General features: G+C 54.3%; 1 protein-coding gene across 3 annotated transcripts in view; it reads left to right on the top strand.

The window, feature by feature from the left end:
• CDH4 (cadherin 4) overlaps positions 1-22,216 on the top strand; it is a 539,030-nt gene that overhangs the window by 70,285 nt on the left and 446,529 nt on the right. The gene's annotated exons all lie outside the window — the stretch shown is intronic.

Below are 22,216 nucleotides of genomic sequence, written 5' to 3'. Positions count from 1 at the left end.
ATGAGCTCTGAGAGCGGCCCCGAGGGTTGCTCCCACCGGTCATACACCTGCCAGTCCGCCGCTCGTCCAAGTTGAGACTCACAGGTGCTCACAGGGCAAAGCGAACCCTGCTTGGGTGTCCGTGAAGCATCTGCTCACCTCGCTTTGTCTTAGCACAGTTGTATATGCTGTGCAAACACAGGTGAATGGGGGCCCTTTCCAAACTGAGAAAGTCTCTTGCGGAGAAGGGAGGGCTCATGCCTTATCACAGTCTTTCTGTTAGGTATTTGCTTTATGCCGTGTAGCCCTGGGACCCAAGAAAGCCTCTTGGTTTGGGAAGAAGCCGTCGGTCTCCTCCGCTGCGGCTGACTTGGCCGATTGGGAGCTGGGACCTAGGTATCTGCGGTGTGTGGGCACGGGTGTTCACGTTGTGCACACGGTCATCGGATTATCGCGCGGCTATCCCGTAACTAGAGGTCACCCCTCACATGGTTAAAGAGGAGTCTGGACGCCCACGTACGTGCTTATTGTGGAGAACCTTCCTCCGTGTACGGCTGACCCTCTGGTATGGTGACCTCCCACTGCCCCATTTTTCCACCTTAATGCTAAATATTTGTGCATCTGAAGCGACTGAGTCCAGAGACAGCAGGAAGCTGGTTGTCCTCACCACAGAGGAGTTACTAACAATTGTCCCCTCTTGCCAAATGTAGGAAGATTGAATTCTGCCCAGACTTTCTCTAACAGACCTTCCAGTAACAGCATCATTTTGGTTCTCTTTTGTTTCCTTTTACCTCCTGTATTTAAATAATCCAGAATCCGTTTGCACCTCATGGTGGTTTTTGGTTTTTTGGTTTTGTTTTTGTTTTTGTTTTTTGGTTGGAGACTGACTCCCCCGGGGCAGGGTGGACGAGTGTGGGGTGAGACTTCAGGAAATACAGAAGGACGTGTCGTTTCAGAGGTGACAGTCCCAGCTTTCAAATAAGCCGGCGGACGACAGCTAGTAACTGCCTCTCGTTTCTGGTGCGGAAGGGCAAACCGTTTGGATTTTTTTATATAATTGACACAGGGTCCTAAAACCTCCTGTTTTTTGTTTTTACTTTTTGTTTTCAAGCGGCATTTTTGGAGAAAAGGCACAGAGATGTGGGGCCCATGCCTCCCTGGGACAACAGGGCCTGGCTGCCCAGGCCCTTCCGTGAATGAGGAGGGGAGAAGGAGGGCCACACTTTATCACAGTCTTTCCGTTGCATAGTTCGTTCGTGTGGTGTAACCCTGACATCCAGGATCCAGGATTTCCAGGATTTTGTGCATAAAAAGTCATACTGTGTCACGGGACAGGGTGCCTCTTGCACGGAACATGCACCACCTCTCTGGAAGCCGCCTGGGCCCAAAGGGACAAAGTGTCGTCATCGCAGACAGTGACGGGTGCAGTTGGTGACTCTGGGGACAAAGAACTAAGCACGCACCCATCCTGCCTGTCTTCAGAGCAGCGCCTCGGCAGGCTCCCACCACACGTGGGACGTACCGTGTCCCGTGTCCCGAGGTAGCACCATCTTGAGTGCTGGCTCGTGGTTGCTGTGAACTGAGTCGCAGGGACGAGACACCCTCTTGAGGTGTGAGCCAGTTAATTTGCAAGTGGGTGAGGACAGATCCCTCCAGGCCATCGCACCTCTCCGTTGGCCGTGGGGAGCCGCGGTGTTGGCTGGGTGCTGGGCTGGCTGGCTGGCTGGCAGACTCGGGGTGCGGGCACCTCCGCCGGGGGGGGGGTGCGGGGCGAGGAGCTGCGGCTCTCCGAGCTCCACGACGGGGAGCCCCGTCGGGGGGAGCACCACAGTCACGTTCGTGCACGGCTCAGTGGGGGCAGCCTTGCTGACCGGACTGCGTGGTGAGACCCTCCAACACGAAGCACATGCTGGAATAAAAGCCAGCGTAGGAGGCCTCTTCGGGTCACCTCTTCGGTGATGTAATTCTACTTCAGGCAGTAAACGGAGGTCTGCCTCCCCTTTACCTGACTGACATCACGGAACCTGGTGACTTTTTTGGCCTCTCGGTCCCGCTGCCCAACAGTAGAGTCGGTTTCCCCATCGTCGCCTGTCTGGACTTTCTTCTCCTTTTTCGGCGAAGCGCATTCTGATCTTCACAAGTGGTAACCGTCGATAAACGTGTTTCTTAATGTTTGTAATTGAAGTAACGGCATTATTTTATCATTGTTCTGGAATGCAGGTGAGAACTGAAACTTAGAGACGCGTGTTGGTAACACGGTAGTTGACGAGTATCCTGTATGACAGAGCAAACAGCAGATGCGTCCCAGGTGGCGGACTTGCCTACATCAGAACTTGTTCTAGCGAGTTCTGTTAGTATGTGGCTGATATCCTCGTCGTAGTAATTTACGCGTGCTAAGCTTGAGAAAGATCGGCTTGACCGTTACTCTTGAGCCTGTTGTTCTAATAAACGTTCCCTTTGGAACTGGGAAAAACAAAATGAGGCACGTGCTAAGGACAGGGCCACCGCATCAGGGCACTTTGCAGAGGGACGCAGCACACACAGCCCGGCAGAGCCCTCACCCGGCCCCGTGTGGGTCGCCCTCCGTGCTGGGAGTCGACCTGACCACCTGTCTGCCCCGTCTGGGGACCGTCGTCTAAGAGAGGAGATGGGGACCTCTGAGCCGGGACAACCGTGCCCCGTGCTGTCTCCACCCGAGGTCAGCAGAGCCCTGCCCCAGGCCACTGCCCTCGCCCTCTGCTGAGGGGCTCCCTTCATGTGGCCTCAGGAGAGGCCCTGTCTCGAGTGCACAAACCTGTGGTCCTCATAGATGTGACATTGGGAACCTGCCTGTTGGTCTTCTGTATTTTCTAGAAGTAACTTTGACAGGAAACTCTGTTCGAACCGGGGAGTGAGTCACAGAAGGCAGAGAACATGCTTCAAGCCTGAGGTGGTCCCTGCATAGACCCTGTTCCCTCGAGAGACATCGGTACACCTGGGCCAGGCCTGCCGTGGTGGCCCTGCTGGTGGAGGGGCTCTGGGGGTCCGACGCGAGTAAGCCTGCCGCCTCCCGTCCCCACGGCAGGGACTGTGGTCACGTCCGTTTCAGACACAGGAGGGGCCAGGCCACATGCGGGTGGAATCTGGGCTCGAGCTGCCCTGTCTGCCCGCCACCTGGGTCGCCGGCGTGGGCTCAGCCTTCTGGTCGTCCTCAGGGCCGCGGGCTGAACAGCCGCCTCTCGAAGGCTTGCTGCAAAACCACGCACAGTCGCTAAACTCTGAAGAAGCAGACAGATGTGGAGCAGGCCTGTCTGGGAGTTTCTGGACATTGTGAGAAGTGACGTCTCCCCCACTTTATCCAAAGTGTGACTACAGCTTCTTTAAAAACAAAGAAACAGCACGCAGTTGAAATGAGACCTGATGGGGCGCCTGGGTGGCGCAGTCGGTTAAGCGTCCGACTTCAGCCAGGTCACGATCTCGCGGTCTGTGAGTTCGAGCCCCGCGTCAGGCTCTGGGCTGATGGCTCAGAGCCTGGAGCCTGTTTCCGATTCTGTGTCTCCCTCTCTCTCTGCCCCTCCCCCGTTTATGCTCTGTCTCTCTCTGTCCCAAAAATAAATAAACGTTGAAAAAAAAAAATTAAAAAAAAAAAAAAAAAGAAATGAGACCTGAGAAGGGTGTAGATCGGCCGTTTGTGGCCTCAGTTCGGTGACACGTCCCTGGCCGGTGTCCGGGCACGGTACGTGTCCTTTCAGGGGGTTCCCGTCCCAGGATGAAGACATGTGACCCCCCCCACGGGGGTTTGACCTGTAGGATATGGAATAATTCTGTTCTCTCACTGGTGCACCCCACGAGTAGTAGGAGACTGAATCGTCATTGTCAGACATGCAGTCAGGCAGACCCTGAGGGCTCCCCGTGTCCCCCATCGGCTCCCCTTGGCACCTTTCCAGGGTATTTCCACAGGTACATCACCCTAGGTAAATATTTTAGCGCAAATGGAATTTGTTATACGTGCGTTTCCGCAAGCCGCTTTTTAAATCTCCTTGGAGAACATGCGTTATCAGAACATACGGGTTTACTTTCTTTTAAAAATTGCAGGGTATCCCATTGGTTGAGTATCCTGCTAATTTATTTAACTAGTATTGAGGACATCGATAGGAAGGCTGTTGCCTTTCTTGTTCCTTATTAGACTGATGTCTTTCTCCATTGTGGTGAACTCCTCTAAAAATGGGAGACACATGCTAAATTGCCCTTAAAAATGACTTCACTCATTTAAATGCCCACTGAGAATACATGAGTGTGTTCATTCTGGGAAGCCTCTCCAGTACTTGGTACTTTCAGCCCTTTTCGTTTCTGACCATCTGGTAACTAGAGCATTATATTATTTAAAATTTCTGGTTCCCTGATAACTAGTAGGTTTGAACATGTCACGTTCTATATGGCCCGTTTGTAATTCTGCACAGGTGAATATATTCCTCGGGGCGGTTTGGCTTTTTCTTATTGATTCGTAGGAGCTCTTTATATATGCTAGACGTTGATTCCTTATTTGTTACACATGTTATGTTTGTTTTCTGGCAGTCTGTTTGTTGCCTGGCTTTTTTCTGGTCTTCTCCGTTCTTCTGAACAGCTCAGCAAGTCACCTGACACCCTATGAATGTGTGAAATGCTGAGGGCAAGAAACGGGGCCTATTTTCCACTCAGACACACAGGTCGGAGGACCCTGGAAACCTCGAAACTTCACAGAGCAACCTGCCAAGGAGAGGAGTTGTCTCCCTGTGTCCTGCCGGACTGCCAGGTGCTCAGGCTCGACTCGGGCCCCTGGGGACCCCGACTGTGTTTTCATGCTCTCCCTCTGCTTCTGGGACAGAGCACTGCCTTTTCTCACCCAACTCCGAGTAAATGAAGGGCCAGACGTTTGGAGCTCCCCTGCTTCTTAACCTGCGTGGGTCTCTCTGGTTTTCTGCCCCACCGAGCTCTACATCTGGACTTTGCCCTCATTCTTGGTGGGTTTCTCCAGCCTGCTTCTCCTCCGAGTGGAAGCAAAGCCTGGTCAGCTGGTGGGAGGGGCTTGCTCACTTAGGGTGTGGCCCCTGGGGGTTTGAAGGCACCCAGGCCTGGACCACGCGGCCACCGGCTCTCTCCCTGAAGCGAGCGTCACTCCCTCCGGTAAAATTAATTCCGCACGCTGGGGCCTCACGGACTAGTCTTCACACGAAGCTGGATGCTGTTCCCCGGGGGTGAGCGTGGACGCCGTTCCCACCCGCCACCCCTCCTGCCGTCCGGCTTTGCGTTCAGGGCGGTTCCACCTTCCTCTTCTCCTCATTTCTTAAAAGAACTTTTGATTGGCCTGTAAAAGCCGATGCTGTGTCCTGATTCGCCTCCCGCTGGACGGGCGGCCCTGCAGACCGGGGCGCGGGATGGGCCACTTCAGAAACATCTGGAAAGGAGGTTGCGACTTAGCTCGGCTGCTTTCGGGGAGCTTCTCTTTGAGGACGGTAGAGAACAGTGATGTCAGCCCCGCCGTGTGTTTAGGGGGCTCATTTTCAGTTTGACTGTTGGAAGACTTTGTCTTCCTGCTTTTGGGTGTGGGGAGTAAAGAACTCACGGCGACGGTGTAACCGAAGATTCTGTGATGCTGGTTTCTGCCCGGGGGTGATCGTGCCCTCGAGGGACGTTTGGCCGTGTCTGGGGCTGTCATCACCAGCATCAACTGCACACGGGCCAGGGGTGCCGGTGAACATTTTCCAGGGCTGGGGAAGCCCCCCACCCCCCAGCCGAGGCCCCGAGGTCAGCAGGACGGGGCGTGGGCACCCCGCTGCTCCATGGAACTGGGGTGTTCTCCAGACAGTGGTGGGTGGTGGAGAGCACGAGCTTGGCCGGAAGGGGCTCCAGGGGGCCACACCCTTGTCGCTTGAGTTCCAAGCCTCCATCACATCGGCACCTGAGCCTGCTCCCTGGTACCCCAGCTGGAGAGGAGTACCCACCAAGCTGGGTCTTTGCGAACATCATCAGAATGCGTGGTTGAGTTCAGCAGACGCCTGCAAGTGGCCAGGGCCCAGGCGGCAGTTGCCAACGCTGCTGTTGTTGATGTAAGTCAAAGATCAGAATTCAGGGACAAGAGAGGGTGGCTTTCTGACCTCTGCCTGCCCCGGGGCCCGGATGTGACACATCGTCTACCCCAGCCTGCTGCTCATCCCCGTCTGCCCTCTGCTAGACCCTCCTTTCTGGCCTGGCTACAAGCAGGGGCAGCCGGGACAGCTGACCTTGACTCCCGCCAGCGCCGGGCTTTTCCGGCCTCGGTCAACCCGTTGTCCCCACTTGACCACCCCGCCCCTGGTCTCCGTGAAGCTGGCCAGAAGTATGCTACGGAGGTGAGGACGGGCCTTTGTGGGGACAACAGAGCCTCTGTCCCCCACTGGCTGTCCGTGCCTGGCTCCCTTACCTACGGAGGCCCTGTTAATTAGGCGTCGTTGGCCACATCGGGAGTCGCACGTTAACATTTTATAGGCCATTTTCTCATAAAGAAAAGCAAAGCCAACGTAATTCTTGCTGGCTTTGGGGTTTTGGCTTCACGCTCAGCACATCTGACGCAGCCACTGTGGGGATAAAATTCCCCAAATGTTGCCGTATCATCGAGTAGCGAGGAAAACGCTCCATTTCAGTTCTTTGAGGAGAGACCCCCAAATCCTTTAATGTCCAGGCAATAAAGAGTGAATAAACCTTCCCTGGAGGACTGAAGGCCCTGAACGGAGCTCTGAGTCAGGAGATGGCCAACACAGGGGAAGTTCGGAAGGCTGGAGTGGGCGCTGGACTCCGTTCTGCCTTTGCCAACGTGAAAAGTGGGTGTTTGGATGGAACCGAGGTACATTCAGCCATTCTGGGGGCTTTCCTTACCCTCGGGGCTCAGCAGTGACCCCGGCAGGACCAAGGCGGGTGGGGCAGGGTGCACATAGTGTTCCTCTTGTGGAGGCTTCTGGATCTAAGACAAACACAAAGAGCGAAGCAAAAGAACAGGTGCCTCCAGAGTGGGGATGACAGAGTCCAGCCTGAGCTCTTGCACGGGCCTTCTCAAGACTGTTGTCTTGCACACACGTCAGCCATCTGCTCTGGTTTAAGAGAAGAAACATGGGGACTGATGGAGACAGGCCTACAGAGGACACCGAGGAGTAGTAGCTGATAGCTAAGATGGGGAAAAATCCCCTAGACATGTACATATGTGTGCGAGCACACACATGGTCTGCACATGTGTCTTCTATCTACCCATCTACACATGTGTGTTATGTATGTGTATGTGTATATGTATATATATGTATATGTATATATGTATATGTATGTGTATATGTATGTATCGTCTTCCACCTCTGTCGGTCCATCCATCCATCCATGTATCCATCTATGCATCTATGCACCCATCCATGCATCTGTGTGTCTGTCATCTACACATCCATCCATCCATCCATCCATCCATCCATCCATCCATCCATCCATGTATGCATCAGTACATACACAGACACACGCATACACAGCATTCGTAAGAACTGGAAAGTGTTAGGGAGTTTGGGAAATCCCCTGTGTTCTTCACAACCCAAAAGGACATTGACGTCTATGGGATAAGACGTTGATGGATTGTTCTGGAAATGATCGGGTTGTCAGGAGAGCATCCTGGTGTTTCAGAAGGAATGAAGCTTATCATGCACTTGCTAAAAGTTTGTTTCCAGGATGGCTATGCCTTTTTTTTTTTCCTCAGAATTTTGTACTTGAAGAATTTGTCTTTGCCTGGGCGCGCTGCTGAGGCAGATTGATAAAATATAGCAACGGCATTTATAGAGCATCCCTTGTGTGCCCAATGGTGAGCTAAGACTTCTGCATGCGTTCTCGCCCTGGGGGTATCGTCCTTCCCGCTGAATTGATGGGGAAGCTATCTAGGTAGAGGGTTTAGCATTTTGCCTGGGGTCCTGCAGCTGGAAGGTGGTACATCTGGGTGCTAATGTGTCCTCTTCTGTTCTCTTGGGGCACTTACACCCTCCCGCCTACCCTCACGGCCATTCCCTGAGCTGAGAGCCACCGTCTCCCAGGAGACTTGGGGAAATGAGGTCTTTGGCATTGACCCCACCCCAGCTCCGCCAAGAGCCCTGAGAGTCTTTATACCCAATTGTTTCCGAGTCCGGCCAAGCGGAGAAATGCAGTGCCCCTCACTCGCTTTAATCCCCTCACCATTAATTGTCTGGCTGCATTTTCTTCAAGAGGTAACAAAGAGTAAAATCCAAGCAGTTGCTTCTGTTCGGCTGGTTGTAAATATTCAGCCAGAATTTGACTGACAGTGCAATCTTATGTTCCCCAAAGCTTGTGCCGTATGTGAATATTTTAATTAGGATTGTAACAAGCTATTGAGAAACTTTGAGCTAAATTGGTTCAGCTGTTTTTGCATTAGTGAAGCATGAAAAGGAATTTTTTTTTCATCTATTAGAAAATATCCCTTAAAAAAAAAAAATCAAGCCAAACCAACTGAAAATCAGCCAGTTTGGGATACTTCTTTAAAGTCAGCAGATTGGATCTCGGTTGGGATTAACTGTACACATTTGAAAAATGTGAAATTTAGTTCAAAGAGGTTGTTCGGGTTTTCACTCTTCCCTTTGGCAGCTGCTTGGAAGGGAGAGACCGTTCTGACAGGACCACGTGTTTCTAAGAAAGGAAGGAGGTTGCTGGCAGGTCCAGATCCCTCAAGGTGTCTTGACTTAGGACCCTCCATAGAGGCGAAGGGCTCTCCGCCCGGGGAGATGCTGGGGTGCCTTTTCAGCACGTGGCCCTCATCCCCAGGTTGCGCACCCCCGGCGGCTGGAGGCACGCCGAGACCGCCATGTTGGGCCGCTCCGTTAGAAATCCTCCCCGTGCTGAGCTGTGACCTGCCCGCTCGCCTCATCCCCTCACGTCGTGCCTCCCCTTGGACATTGAGCGTCTCTCGTGGCTTTGTCCGAGAGCTCGAGTGAGACAGGAGGACGGGAGGTGGCCGGCTAAGGTCTAAAGCTACATCTTTGCCATGTTGCCACCACACAGGTGGACGGTCAGGAAACCCCTCGGCTTCTCCGATCCCCATAGCCGTCCCTCCCCTCCGCGGGGCCTCCCGTGTGGGTTCTTCTCCACCCCGGTGGTGATGATCTCTTCACGTCTCTTCTTACCCACTTGTCATGGCCCCGTGTTCCCGTCCGTACAGGGGCCGGACAGTCCCCTGGGAGGAACCAGACAAAGCGGGCAGCTCGTGACCCAGAGTAGGGGACCAGCGCGAGCTCACGGCAGCTCAGAATGAAGGCCCAGTGCGGCCAGACCGTCAGATTTTCCACAAGAAGCCAGGAAGCCGGAATGAAATGTGCAGTCTCCCGTTTTCCAATATCGGCAGCTAATTAAAATGTTTTGCCGACACGCAGCGCGGGCCCCACGGCGCAGATCCCTCTCCCACAACCAACGAGGACTCCAAGCCACTGAGTCATTTCCAACCTTGATCTTATGGTCCCCAAGGGCAGGACCTAGGACTCCTTGTTTCAAGTTTTTGTTCCCTGGAACCCCCCTGCAACACGGACATAACTGGCCACTTGGTAGTTGCTTATGAATCTTTTTTCTTGGAAAGAAAAAGGGTGTTTGTTTTTGTCAGGTTCAAAATTTAGAACAGTTCTACCTCGTGCTTGGTTTTTCCCAAACGTGTGTGCTCTAACTGCCAGTTACAATAAGACGTGCTAATGTCAACGCCTGGGAATTGTCCTCTTGTCTTCCGCCGGGGTGACAGATGGGCCGTGAGCCAGGGCCAGTGCTTCCCGCGCGAAGGCCTCAAAACCACGGCTGAAGTCTGTCCTTGGACGATCAGCTGGGACGATAAGGGGTGTCTGTTTCCATCTTCACAACCCACCAAACAGGGCCCCCGGGGACTCGATCCTGCCGCCTTTTTGTCCCCGCAGCCCCAGGCCTGAGCCCGCCGCACCAGGACACCGGTCAGGCTGTCCCCACAGCCCCCAGGTATTTCCTGTTCACTGTGCCCTCCAAGAGGGCGGCGGGAACCCGCGATTTCCCTGCGCTAAGGCCTCCCGAAGGGCCGTTCAGAGCAGGCGCCCCATGACCACTCCGTGAATGAAGGCAGAGCCAACTGTGGCTTTCTCAGCAGCTCCCTTCCCGTTTCTCCGCCGCCCGAGCGAGGGCATTCTCAATCCGCAGCATTATACTGTCAATTAGCGAGATCGGAAGTCCGCCCAGTCCCTTGTGAACAGATGCCCCAGTGTTCCCCTGGGAGAGGGTCAGACTCTGTTTCCCCTTGGAACCCTCCCTTGTGCAGACTTTGCCTTGAGAACACTTTCGCTGGGGGTTTGGAGGGCCGGGTGCTGGAGGCTTAAGGCAACAGCGAGCCTGGCCTGGGGCCAAAGACAGTAATTCTTACCAGAGGGAACAATCCCATTAATGCGGGAGCTGAAGGAGAGGAAGACACGTAAAACCACATAAAACCGTTTGCCCGGCAGGGAGTTCTGCCACCAAGTGCTCCCCATAAATCTCCGCCCGGGGTCGGCGGGAGGGAGAACGTTTCCTCTGTGGTGCACCCAGCCCTGGGCTGCGGGACACCCCACATGGAAACGTTGTTGGGGGGGGGCGTTTCTAATCAGAGTGTTCACCACATGGACGTCCTTAAACCCGTCAAGGTCAGGAGGGGAAGTCGGGATGTGGAGGCCGCAAGGCAAAGGTGCCCAGAAATCAGCCAGCAAGGAGACGTGCCGTATTTTACGTGCTGGCAGCCCGAGTTCATTAATTCCAAGGGAAGTTTCTGGGTCAGTGACTTCTCATCTTGGCTTTCTTTTCGTAAAGAAACAATGAACTCACACATCACCACCCTGGGAAGGGCCCTCCTAAGCCCGGTGAGTTCCTTACTCCGTGTCTTATGCGCCCTTTCTGTGGGATGAGAGGAGGCTCGTCGGGAGGGTCACTTCCGCATCTGCCCCCAGAATCCTGTGCTCCGTGCGTGTGTCCGTGTTTACGTGTGTCTGAGGGTCCGTGTGCATGCGCTCCCCCCTTCCCTTTCCTGGGAAATTCTGCAGTTAAATGCACGCAGGCCACGTTCGCTCTAGAAACATCTGCTTTGAGAGTGCCTGGTTCCCGGCGCACGGATGGCCCGTGAACGGAGGCTGATTTGTTCTCGCCGCCCCAGCGCGGGGGGTTCGAAGGGCTCCAGGGGGCTGGGCTGGGGTCTTTGTTCTGTCCCACAAAGTAGTCAATGAGGCATGCGTCCCCAGCAGTGCAGGCCCTCGGTGCCTTCAGTGGGGGGGGGGATTTAGAGCCACCCTCTCCGTTCCCACGTTTCATCTCTCAGCGTTAGGGAGAGAGGCGAGAGGGAAGGAGGAATCTAAAGGCTGCGTTTTGCACTAACTGCTCCCATCAGAGTCTGTGGAGCGTCTTGATGAAAGCCGGGTTCTGATGGAGCGAAATCAAAAGAGGCAGACAGTGACTTCGCCCCCACGAGATGACACTTTAAAGGGAAAGGCCCAGGAAGGAAGTTCTTTATTGAGTAATTAGCCATAATAAGCTCAGATAAGACAACAGATCAAACAAATCCTCGGAAGGAAAGTGAACAGAGACGATGACTTTCTGGAAGGAATAACAAATAACATCCACAAGCTGAAATCTGGGACTCTTGGCAAGATCCTGGTTCTAAAGGGAAGTAATTCCCACACACAGCTTTCTCTTCTTGTTGAACCCACATCATAACCGGCGTCGTTAAAGCCCGAGCCAGGCTGCCTGTGAGGCCGTCTCTGTATGTCAGTACCTTGCAGAAGCAGCCACGGCCAGGCGGATGGGCTCTGGGCTTGGGAAGAGCGGACGATGCTCACGTGTACCCCGAGTGTGCTGCCGGGCGCCCCCGGGGCTGTGCTCTGGGGAACGGGTGAGCTCCTTACCCTTGAGGGGCTTTCAGAGAGAAGGGTGCCGGGTGGGAGGCAGAAACAGGAAGCAGAAGATGCCACTGGGGCTGGAGGGAGCTCAGGGCTGCGTCTCAGTGACGAGTCGTTCCACTCATTCCCAGTGGTTGCCGTTTATTCCTGTTCACCGTGAGCCAGGCACAGGGCCCTGCCCAGGAGCTCACGGTCAAGGGTGCCGTGATTCAAATGCAGGGGATGGTGACCACAGTGAGGAAGGTCCGGGCGGGATGTCACTGGGGCAGAAAGAGGCCACCTGGGGAGGGTTTCCAGGAAGAGGAAAGTCAGGGCACAAAGATAGACCTTAGGGCTCAGTTCTGGACCAGATATCGGGTCCTGGGAATCAGGAGGGTTTCTACACTTAGCACGAAATAGAAAAAAAAAAAAAAAAACCCACCACCACCACTTTACAGAATCTGTTGACAAACGGCCAGAATACTCAGAGGCATGTAAACCCCAACTTTGGGAAGATGGTTTTGATCGGTAAGGGCTGTGGACACGTGAACTGAGGCTCCAAGCCGGCTCCCAAGCAGAGTGCAGGCTGGCTCCTCCCATCTCGGCAGAAGGCTGGGCCAAGGCACAGCAGGACGGTGCAGCAGGGGGCGCCTCGGTTGAGCGTCCCTCTCTTGATTTTGGCTCAGGTCATGATCCCAGGGTCGTGGGATCGAGCCCCATGTCCGGCTCTGCACTGTTCATGGAGACTGCTTGAGATATATTCTCTCTCTCTCTCTCTCTCTCTCTCTTCCTCTATTCCTCCCTCCCTCCCTCTCTCTGTCCCTCTCTGTCTCCCTCTCTGTCTCCCTCTCTGTCTCCCTCTCTGTCTCCCTCTCTCTCCCTCTCTCCCTCTCTCTCCCTCTCTCCCTCTCTCTCCCTCTCTCCCTCCCTCTCTCTCCCTCTCTCCCTCTCTCTCCCTTCCCCCCTCCTTTCCTCTGTCTCTCCACTGCATTCTCTCACTCTTTCAAAAAATAAAAATAATTTTTAAAAATGCAGCAGGAGGAGTTTGGGGAAAGACACAGGGAACTCGGATCCCAGGAACAGGACCTCTGCTCCACCGTTGTGGGCTGGCTGCTCCGAGAACACAGGCTGGGGAGCGGCCAGCGTCAGAGTTCAGGAGGTAGCAGTGGGCAAGCTCTGTCCAGGAGCTCGCGGGGTGTTTGTCCTGCTGATACATTACAGACAGGAGGCCACTGAGAGTTTACATCTCCATCTGTGTGCAGCGTGGGGCCCGCCTGGGCTCCGGAGACCCTTCTAGACCTTCTAGACTCTTCCAGCCACAAGGTGACGCCTCCCTTTGCCAAGACACGTGCTCACGTGACCTTGGTGGGTCGGGGCGAAGGAGGAGAAAAATCACTCCTTAGCTTTCGTGACGATGCGTGTCAAAAAGAGAAAAGCGAGCCCGGGGACAAGCGCAGGTGATCGGGGCTGCTGAGTCCTTGGGAGTGTTTGTGGTTTTCCGGGGGCAGGCCACGCAGCTGCCGCGAGCACAGCACGTGAGTCGGACACGCCGCTTGGACCTCCTTCTAATCCGCACGGCGTCTGTCGCTCGGAGAAGGAGAAGGCTCCCCTTGTGATTCGGTTTCTGACGATCGTGTGTGCGGGGGGCTCGCTCCGATTCCTTCCTCGAACGGACATCTGCTAAACAGCAGTGACGAGCCCACACAGCACAGGGTGCGGGGACAGGGAGCCAACATCCAGGACCGGGGAGCGGAGCAGGCGTGAGGTCAGGGGACAGGGGCTTCCGTCCATCCACTCGTCCATGTGCCTGGGGCACCCGGAGGGACACCGTGACGTGTCACTGGTGGCATCTACCCTCAGCGAGGTCAGCCCAGCATCCGGCTGCCCGTCATGGCCCGGGCACGGGGGATTCCCGCACAGCACGGGCGCAGTCTGCAGGGGCCGGTGAGGGGACCAGCAGCACGCAGTGAGGGTTACAGTGCTCTGACCAGTAGGAGCACTGGGCTCGGAGCCCAGTAGGGCGGGTGCTAGGGAAGCAGGGTCCGAAAGGAGGAGCCATTTGGGCCGAGTCCTGAGAGGCAGGAAGGAGCCAGGCAGGCAGTGTGTCGGGAGGGGAGCGTCCCGGTCAAGGGCACGGCAGGTGCAGGGCCTGGCAGGGATGCGCTGGGTACGCGGGCCGCGGGCTGGAGCGAGGAAAGCTGCCGGTGGGGAAGGGGACCTTGGTCCGCGGGCTCAGCGTGGGTCTGGACAGTGGAGCCCGGCTGGGTGTGGGGCCCACCCCGAGGGGTGCCCGGGACAGCTCTGGGGCAGGAGGGGCGGGATCACGAGGTTGTGCTGGCTTAAGATGCCGTCAAGGAGGAGGAAGTTACTGAGACTGTGCGCGACTGGCCAACGGAACAGACTGGAAGGGCCTCGCCGGGAAGTTTTCAAAACTGATCAGGAAGCCTTTTGACCTGCCTCACGTGTCCCTTTGCTGGTCACGCATTGGATACGTGGCCTGCCTGAGTGCAGGAGTGGCTGGGGGCTCTGATGGTCTCATCCATGAAGTGAGGGGGTGCGGGGCCCGCAATTCCTTCCTGGGGTCCCTGGGGCTCTGGGCGCCCACTGCTCCAGCCGGCGTGACCTGCGTGTCTTCACTCCCCCAACCCGCTCGCACGTTCATTAGCTCGCTCATTCATTCGTGCACGAGACATGTCTCGCCCAGCGTCTGGCGTTTGCCAAGTGCCGAGCTGGGTGACGGGGACGCGCGCTGGCCAAGGACAGACGGCCCCTCCGCCTGTGGGGCTTCAGTCTTTCAAGAAGCGTCAGAGACCCCCTCTCGCCGCGTGCTCACCCACACGTGCCCACGCACACACGCAGCCGCAGAAGTAAAATCCTGACGAATGTAATGAAGAGATCCTGGGCCCACGGGCGGGTAACTCGGGGGTTCGTGGCCCGGCCGGTGGCCAGGCGGGGCCCGAGGGCAGAGCAGCTCCTTGCTGGTGCCCGAGGCAGCTCCTGAGCCGCATGGGGACCACGTGGCCGGAGCTCAGAATGTGAATGTTTCTCGGGTGAATGAATCAGATCTGAACCCGTGACTTCTGAGTTGCCCGTGGCCGGCCTTTCCACGTGACCTTCCACACTCACCGTGAATTACCCGCCTGGAGCAGGGCCTGGGAAAGAAGGCTTCTGACTGTACCCCTTCCGCCTGGTTCACGGGGGCTTTCTGTTGGTGGCGGGCACCCCCGAGTGGTGCATCCCAGGACGCCACGCGGCAGCTCCCGTGGACCCAGCCAGCGGCGGTGGGCTCCCCCCCCCCCCACCTTCCCCAAGGTGTGTGACTTCGTTCACAGGCCACTGAAGCTCTGGGCGCCTCGTGGCCTGGCCTCCGGGAGGCTCACGTGGCTGCTTCTACGGGGAGGCTGCCCGTGCGGAGCTCAGCCCGAGCTCTCACGACCGTGTTCTACACTCAGAAGGGGCTCCCGGGGGGGCTTGGGGCCCACCCTCTCCCCGGCTTCCAGGCCCGTGTGCACATCCACGTGGCGCACATGCCCGCCGTGAACACGTGCTCGGGCCCCAGAGTGGGAGATGTTGGGACGCTTCAGCGGCTCAGTCGGTTACGTGTCCGACTTCTGATTTTGGCTCAGGTGGTGCTCTCAGGGTCGTGGAATCGAGCCCCATGTCAGGCTCTGTGCCGACAGTGTGGAACCTGCTTGGGATTATCTCCCTCCCTCTCTCTCTCTCTTTCTGTCCCCCTCCCCCCCACCGCTGTTTTTAAAATTAAAAAAAGAAGTTTAAAAAAAGTTGCTTTTCTAGAATCCCCGGATGAAGACGTAGCCTCTGTCTTGCTTCCAGTTGAGTGACTTTGAATGAGGGACGCATCTCCATTCAACCCCAGGCCACAGTGAGCCTGTTTCCATGGAGATCATGAGGAGCAGGAGCTTCTGTGATCCCCAGTGGTTCTCAGAGCGTGGCCCCAGACCACCGTCATCAGCACCGCCTGTTGGAAACTCAGATTCTTGGGTAGACCTGCTGAATCCGGAACTTTGGGGTACAGACACCGGAGGTGGTGTCTTTACTAGCCCTCCGGGGGTGCCTGATGCCCAGTAAGGCAAGGAGCCACATGACCCCTCGCACCAGACCTGCCACGTCCTCCGCCTTGGCTGGGCTGCAGTCCACGTAGGTCAGGGAGCCGGCTGGGGTCTTTTCTCCTTCGATTTGTTGTGGTTTGTGTTTTTACTTTAGGTTTTTTTTTTTATCTTCCCTGCGATAGTTTCTAAACAATAGGTAAAATATTAACAGAAACAGTTATGTGTTAAGACCTAAGAAAAGGATCTCCCAACACAAAGACCGCACCTTCCCCATCCAGGCAGGGGAAGCCCCGGCTACCCCGCCCATCGCAGCCCCCCTCCCACCCCCCCAGAGGCAGGCGCTCCGCTGAACTGTGTCTCCGTCATTTCCTCCAACGCGCTGTTTGGTGTCTGTGTGTTGACTGAGCTTTTTGGAAACGGGAAGAGTCCTACGATGCGCCCTCTGAACCGAGAACCGGCACCGACAGGGCTAGCGATGTCGACCCCGGAGCCGGCTGTCGGGTTCGAGACCCGGCCCTGAGCCCGCGGTCCGGAGCGAGCCCGTGAAACCCTCTGTGCCCGAGCTTCCTCGCCTGTACGGCCTCCTTCCCTGGTGAGTTTCCGCGGTGTCGGGGACAGTGCTGTGCCTCTGGCTGGGCGCGCAGTCTCTCACATTCACAAATGCGTTGTGTTTCTGGGCTCCGTTCGTGGGGCTGCCCCGTGGCTGCCGTGTGTTCCTTCCCTGGCGCACACGGTTCTGTCGGAGGGACGTAGCAGAGTTTGTGCACCTGCCACGGACGGACGTGGACTTGTTTCCAGTTTTCTCCTGTTACGGATGCGACCTCTGCGAACTTGTTGATTCCGTGTGCAAGGGTGTCCCCGGTGCACAGGTCCACGTGCAGTTGCTGCCCGGTGGAATAGGACTGTTTCACCTTTTAAGGGGAAACATCTCGTGCTCCTCTAAGTGCTTGGAAAAGTTCACCTTCCTGTGAGCGACGTCTGAGAATTTCTATGGCTTCCAGTGCTTTTCAAAGGTTTGGAGCAGATTAAAAAAAAAAAAACAAACAAGAAACAAACAAACTTTTGGCTTGCGGATATGATTTTACTTCCATTTCCAAAATTCTTAATGACGCGGAACGTCTTTTCATGTGTTTGACATTCTTTTTTTTTTGTTTTGTTTTGTTTTCTATTGTTACACTTCAGCTTGGGCCTTTCACTCAGTTTTCTGTGAAGTTGTCATTTCTTACTGATCTGTAAAAGTTACTTAGGTACCTTAGCTGTGAATTCCTTATTAGATTTGAAGGGAGCAGGTATCTTCTCCCAATTAGCATCTTTTTTTTCGGCTTTCTTCGTGCCGTCGTTGGTAAACACAAGTTTCTGAGTGCTGGGAGCTTACCGCTTGTTTCCTGCAACTCTGGATTGTTCGTGTGCGTTAGGAAGTGCCTCCTTCAGCGCACTCTGGTACATTTGCTTCTCAGATGTTTCTAGAAGTTCACATCTGAGTCCTCCAACCTCTGGGAGCTGATTTTGTAAATGGAGTGGGATACAAATACAGCTTCACTTCATTCCGTGTGGAAGGCTGACTGTTTGAGATGGTGCCTCAGGTAACCCTTCTAGTCTCTGCTGATTTCCAGTTAAGTCCTTCATATAGAAATTTCTCACGCGTGCAAGTGTGCTTCTGGATTTCTGTTTGTCAAAACCTGTAGGAGTACCCTGTGCTGATTCGGCCTTGTTCTAAGCCTGGGGTGTAGACGGGGCAGTTTCCCACCTGGTTCTCACCAAGACTTCCTTGCCTGTCCTTTATCCTTTGTTCCTCCGTAGAAATTTGGAAACGCCTTCCAGAAAACACAAAAATATTCTGGAATTTTCATTAGAATTCTTTTCAACCTATTGCCCAATGGAGAGAGAACCTGATATATTTACCTCTAAAGATTTATTTCTCCATTGCACAAATGGATGATGTAATGCACAATTTTCTCCATAAATTTTTGCACACTTCTTGTTAGAGTTACTTACAGTACTTGATATTTCGTGCATGATCAGTAATGCCATCTTTTATTAAATTACATGTTCCACACACTCTAGAGTATCGAAGTGCCATGCACATTCGTAAATTTATCTTGTATCTAGCAATCTGTTCAGTTTCTGATTTCTAATAAATTATAGATTCTTTGGGGTTCTAGCATGTAGATAATCCTGTCATCTATGAATAATGCTATTTTTAATTATTTCTTTGTACCTTGGATTCTTTTTTCTTGCTAATTAGTCAGTGTTAGAGATGCTAATATCAGATAACTTTGTCTTGTTCCTGATTTAAAAGGCAGTGGCTCTAATAATTCGTCATTAAGTACAATGTTTGCTGTAGATCTAAAAGATATTCTTTATGAGGTTTAGAAAGTTCTCTTTCATTCTTAGTTTACCATGACTTTGTTTTGCAATATTTTTCTTCTATTGAGACAGTCTCATAATTTTTCTCTTTAATCTGTTCACATAGGAAATTGCATTAATAAACAAACTTGCGTTGTTGAGATAAACTTTGCTGGGTCATGAGACACAACCTTAGTATGCCTTGCTGGATTTATTTTACTGATTTTTATAATTAGTAATTTTTATATCTTCCAAAGTAAGATTACCTATAATTTTTCCTTGTACTTTTCTGGCTTGATTTTGGCATTGAGGTTACACTAGCTTCATAAAACCAAATGGGGACGGGGGTTGGCCCTTCTTGTTCTAATCTCTGGGAGAAATTGCACAAAATGAAAATCTTCTGTTGACTGTTGGGTGGAACTTACCTGTACATCTCCCAGGCCGTGTGTGTGTGTGTGTGTGTGTGTGTGCATGCACACACACCTGTGTGCACTCACGTGTGTGCATATGTGTGTGCCTGTATGTATGAACATTAAGTACACTGTTTTCTTAGATGATTAGAGAACCGTAGGGTATCCTACTTATTACCAAGTTGATTTTGGTTATTTACGTACTTTTTAAAAGCTGAGTGAAGTCAGTCAGAGGACAGATATCGTATGTTTTCACTCATATGTGGATCTTGAGAAACTGAATGGAAGACCATGGGGGAGGGGGAGGGGGAAAACAGTTACAAACAGGGAGGGAGGGAGGCAAACCACAGAAGACTCTTAAATACAGAGAACAAACTGAGGGTGGATGGGGGGGGTGGGGGGGAGGGGAAAATGGGGGATGGGCATTGAGGAGGGCACTTGTTGGGCTGAGCACTGGGTGTTGTATGCAAGCCAGTTTGACCATAAATTATATTAAAAAAATAAAAGAGAAATCTTTACTTTTTATAAGGTCATCTATACGATGGGGATTTCTTTCCCTGAACATCCCACTTCTTAGGTGACATTTGTGGTTTGTGATGGCAAGCCCTGCGCTCCACGCAGAAACCGTCTTCGTTTGTGAGGCATTCACCTTGTCTCGGATGCGTATGTGACCACGCAGGGAGTTGCTGCTCAGGAACTATGCGGAACTAAATCTTCCAGGATGAGTGGTATACGACGGGCAACTCACTTGTGGGCTACGGGCAAGCGTGGGTTTCCTGTTGTTGTTGTTGTTGTTGTTGTTGTTGTTGTTGTTGTTGTTGTTAAACCCTGTGATGATCCAGGAAGATATTCTCATCCACCTTGTTAGAGCTAAAGTCTCCATGATTGTGACTTTTTTTCCCAGCAACTTAGGTAAATCCGCTGTGCTGAGCCCCAGATAATAAGCAATTAGACCTCGACGATTGCAGTCACCTCTTAATGATCCCAGACTCTCCCTTGCTCACTCACCAGCCTGAGGGATGTGAGAAAATACAAACCAGGTCATGATTGCTTGAGACCTTTCTTCTGAAACCCAGGCTAGAGGAGGGCCTGGCCTCTGCTAATCACAGTGTCCACTAAGCCTCAGCTTCACAGCCTTTAACTTTTAAATCCGTGGACCGCTTTCCTGCCCCAGGACCTTTGCGCGTAGTTTTGGCCGCCCACGACATTGTCCTCTATTTGCATGCCAAGACCTTCTCGTCCCTCAGCTATGGTAAAAACGTCACTTCTTCAGACAGACCTGCACTGACCACCTGCTCGTGGGAGGTTTCCCCGCCCCCGCCACTAGGGTCTCCACTTTTGCGTTTTGCTGGTTTCTGGCCGAGCACCGTCCCAGTCGATCGGGATTTCATTCCTTTATCTTCCCCACCAGAGCGTACCAGTGCCGAAACGTGACTCACTGGCTCGCTCACTCTGGCTCAGTGAGCGTCTTGGAATGACCAAGGAATGCCTCGGAGGCACTTGTTCTGCTGAGCGTCTCCCTCAGATCTGCCAGCAGCCCCAGAAGCTCGAGGTCCCAGCTCGGCCCGGCCCTGGATGTGGCTTGTGAGGAAGTGCCCCAGGGCCCTTTTGTTCTCCCAGCTTAGACACCCTGTCCCGCCCCTCCAGCTGGCAAGTCCCTTTCCTGAGTTCTAGCTCACTGTGACTGTGGTAAGCCCCTAGGCGGGTCCCCTGGTGTCCTGAAAGGCAGCAGTGTCCCTGGGCTCCAGTCCTGGCATGGCCACGTGTGGTCTCCAAGTCTGAGTACCGTCCCCACCTCCGGGGGTACTTCCAGGACAGCGTGGCCAGTGAGAAGTCGGGGAACGTCTGGAGCCGCCTGGGGAATTTGGTGACGGCGATTGTCACAGCTTCCACTGGGGGCTGTGCGTCCGTCCTCCTCGTTCACGCTGATAGCCTCTGCACAACGGCGTCCTCCAGTCTGGGGACTGTCTCTTCGTCTCTGTATCCTTTGGGTAGGATTCCCAACTTTTCTGTGAGTTCTTGCAAATAATCGTCATCCCAACAGGGTCTTTTCCAGGGCTCAGCGTCTCGCTGGAACTTGCAGGCACCTGCTAGGAAGCCGTCAAGTGCGGGGCGGTGGCGGGGCCTGCCAGGAAGCGGACAGCCCCTGCTCACGAGCCGCTCCTGTTCGACAAGAGGCAGATGGCGATGAGCTCCACGCTGTGGAGGAGCGTAAGGGCCGCGGGGTCGTAGAGACAGCACCCCCTTGGTCCGATGAGTGGAAAGTCTTCCTGGCTGGAGTCAGGGGAAGGGGCGGAGCTGAGTCTGGAGGGTGGGCTAGGGGCGGGGGAGCAAGAAGGGGCCATAGCTGGGACGAAAGCAGCGCCTGGACCCCAGCAAGGCCTGTGTGTCTTTGAAGATGATCTCAACCTGACGCAGTGATGTTGAGAGCGTCAGGGAGACTGAGGCTCATCGACTGTGCTGCGTTGAGGGCGTGCCTGCATCCGCTTTTGGAAAGACAGTTGTCAGGCGCCTGCAGTGACTTTTGAGAGCCATCAGGTCAGAACTGAGCCCTGGGGACTTGCGGGCAACATATCCCTGCCCCTTGGCTCCAGGTACCCGCTTGTCCTTGAATTCAGAGATTTGAGCCCCTTCCCTCCCCCTGCAGAGCCCCACTCCAGTGGTCCCCCTTTAATGACGTCTTCCTTACCATCTCTAGCAAGCGTCAGCGTAATTTTTATTTAACAGATCCAAGGCAGACCCCAAATAAGTACATGAGACCAAATTCTACCGAGCCGGGAGGGATTAGATGCTATTTTCTAACGACCACTCAGACATGAGCTGCGATAAAACCGAAACCAGCAAGCTGCCTTCGTGCAGGATTCGGGTGGGCACGCGGGCACGAGCCCGGGCGTCAGAGATCCGGACAAGAGGGGTTTCTCGCCGTTCCCGGCTCCCCTGGCGTCTCAGCATGGAGGGCGGGCGTGGGCTCCCTGTGGGGACAGATTGTCGGAACCGGAGCACGGGCTTTGCTGGGGAAATGCCTGCGTCTGCATTTTGCACTCCTCCACGTTTGAAGGCTGAACCTCCAAAGAGATGTTCCTGAGCTCCTGCATTTAGTTCGCTTCCAGCTGGCCTCTGCAGCCCGGGGGGCTCATCCCAGGACGAGGTTCCTGTCTTAGCTCCAAGTGCCCTAACAGTTGACCCTGCCAGGAGGGGCTGCAAGCAGCTCGTTGAGAAAATGATGCCAGGAAAGCTGACGAGGGGAGGCAGTCTAAGGAGGAAAACCAGAAAAGGGCCTGTGAAGGAGGTCACGGCCTCGGGCAAGTGTAGCTCAGTCCCTCTGGGGACCCCCTGCAAGACCACGGGGAACCCACCGCGAGGAAGGAGGAGGCAGGCGTTCACCCATCAGTGCCCGCCTCTCACTGCCCGGGGCCGGCTGGTAACTGCTCGTGGCCGGGAGAGCCACGTAGGCAGGAACTGGCCATCAAAGACGCCAGCCCCACCGGGGGCCGAGGGGCCGTGGGCAGGGCACCAGCGTGTCCACTGGGTTCCTTCG

This window comes from Felis catus, chromosome A3 (genome assembly GCF_018350175.1).
Source record: "Felis catus isolate Fca126 chromosome A3, F.catus_Fca126_mat1.0, whole genome shotgun sequence".
In the NCBI taxonomy this organism is placed as follows: domain Eukaryota; kingdom Metazoa; phylum Chordata; class Mammalia; order Carnivora; family Felidae; genus Felis; species Felis catus.
The sequence above is the reverse complement of the archived record's forward strand: the minus strand, read 5'-3'. Positions and strand labels throughout refer to the sequence as shown.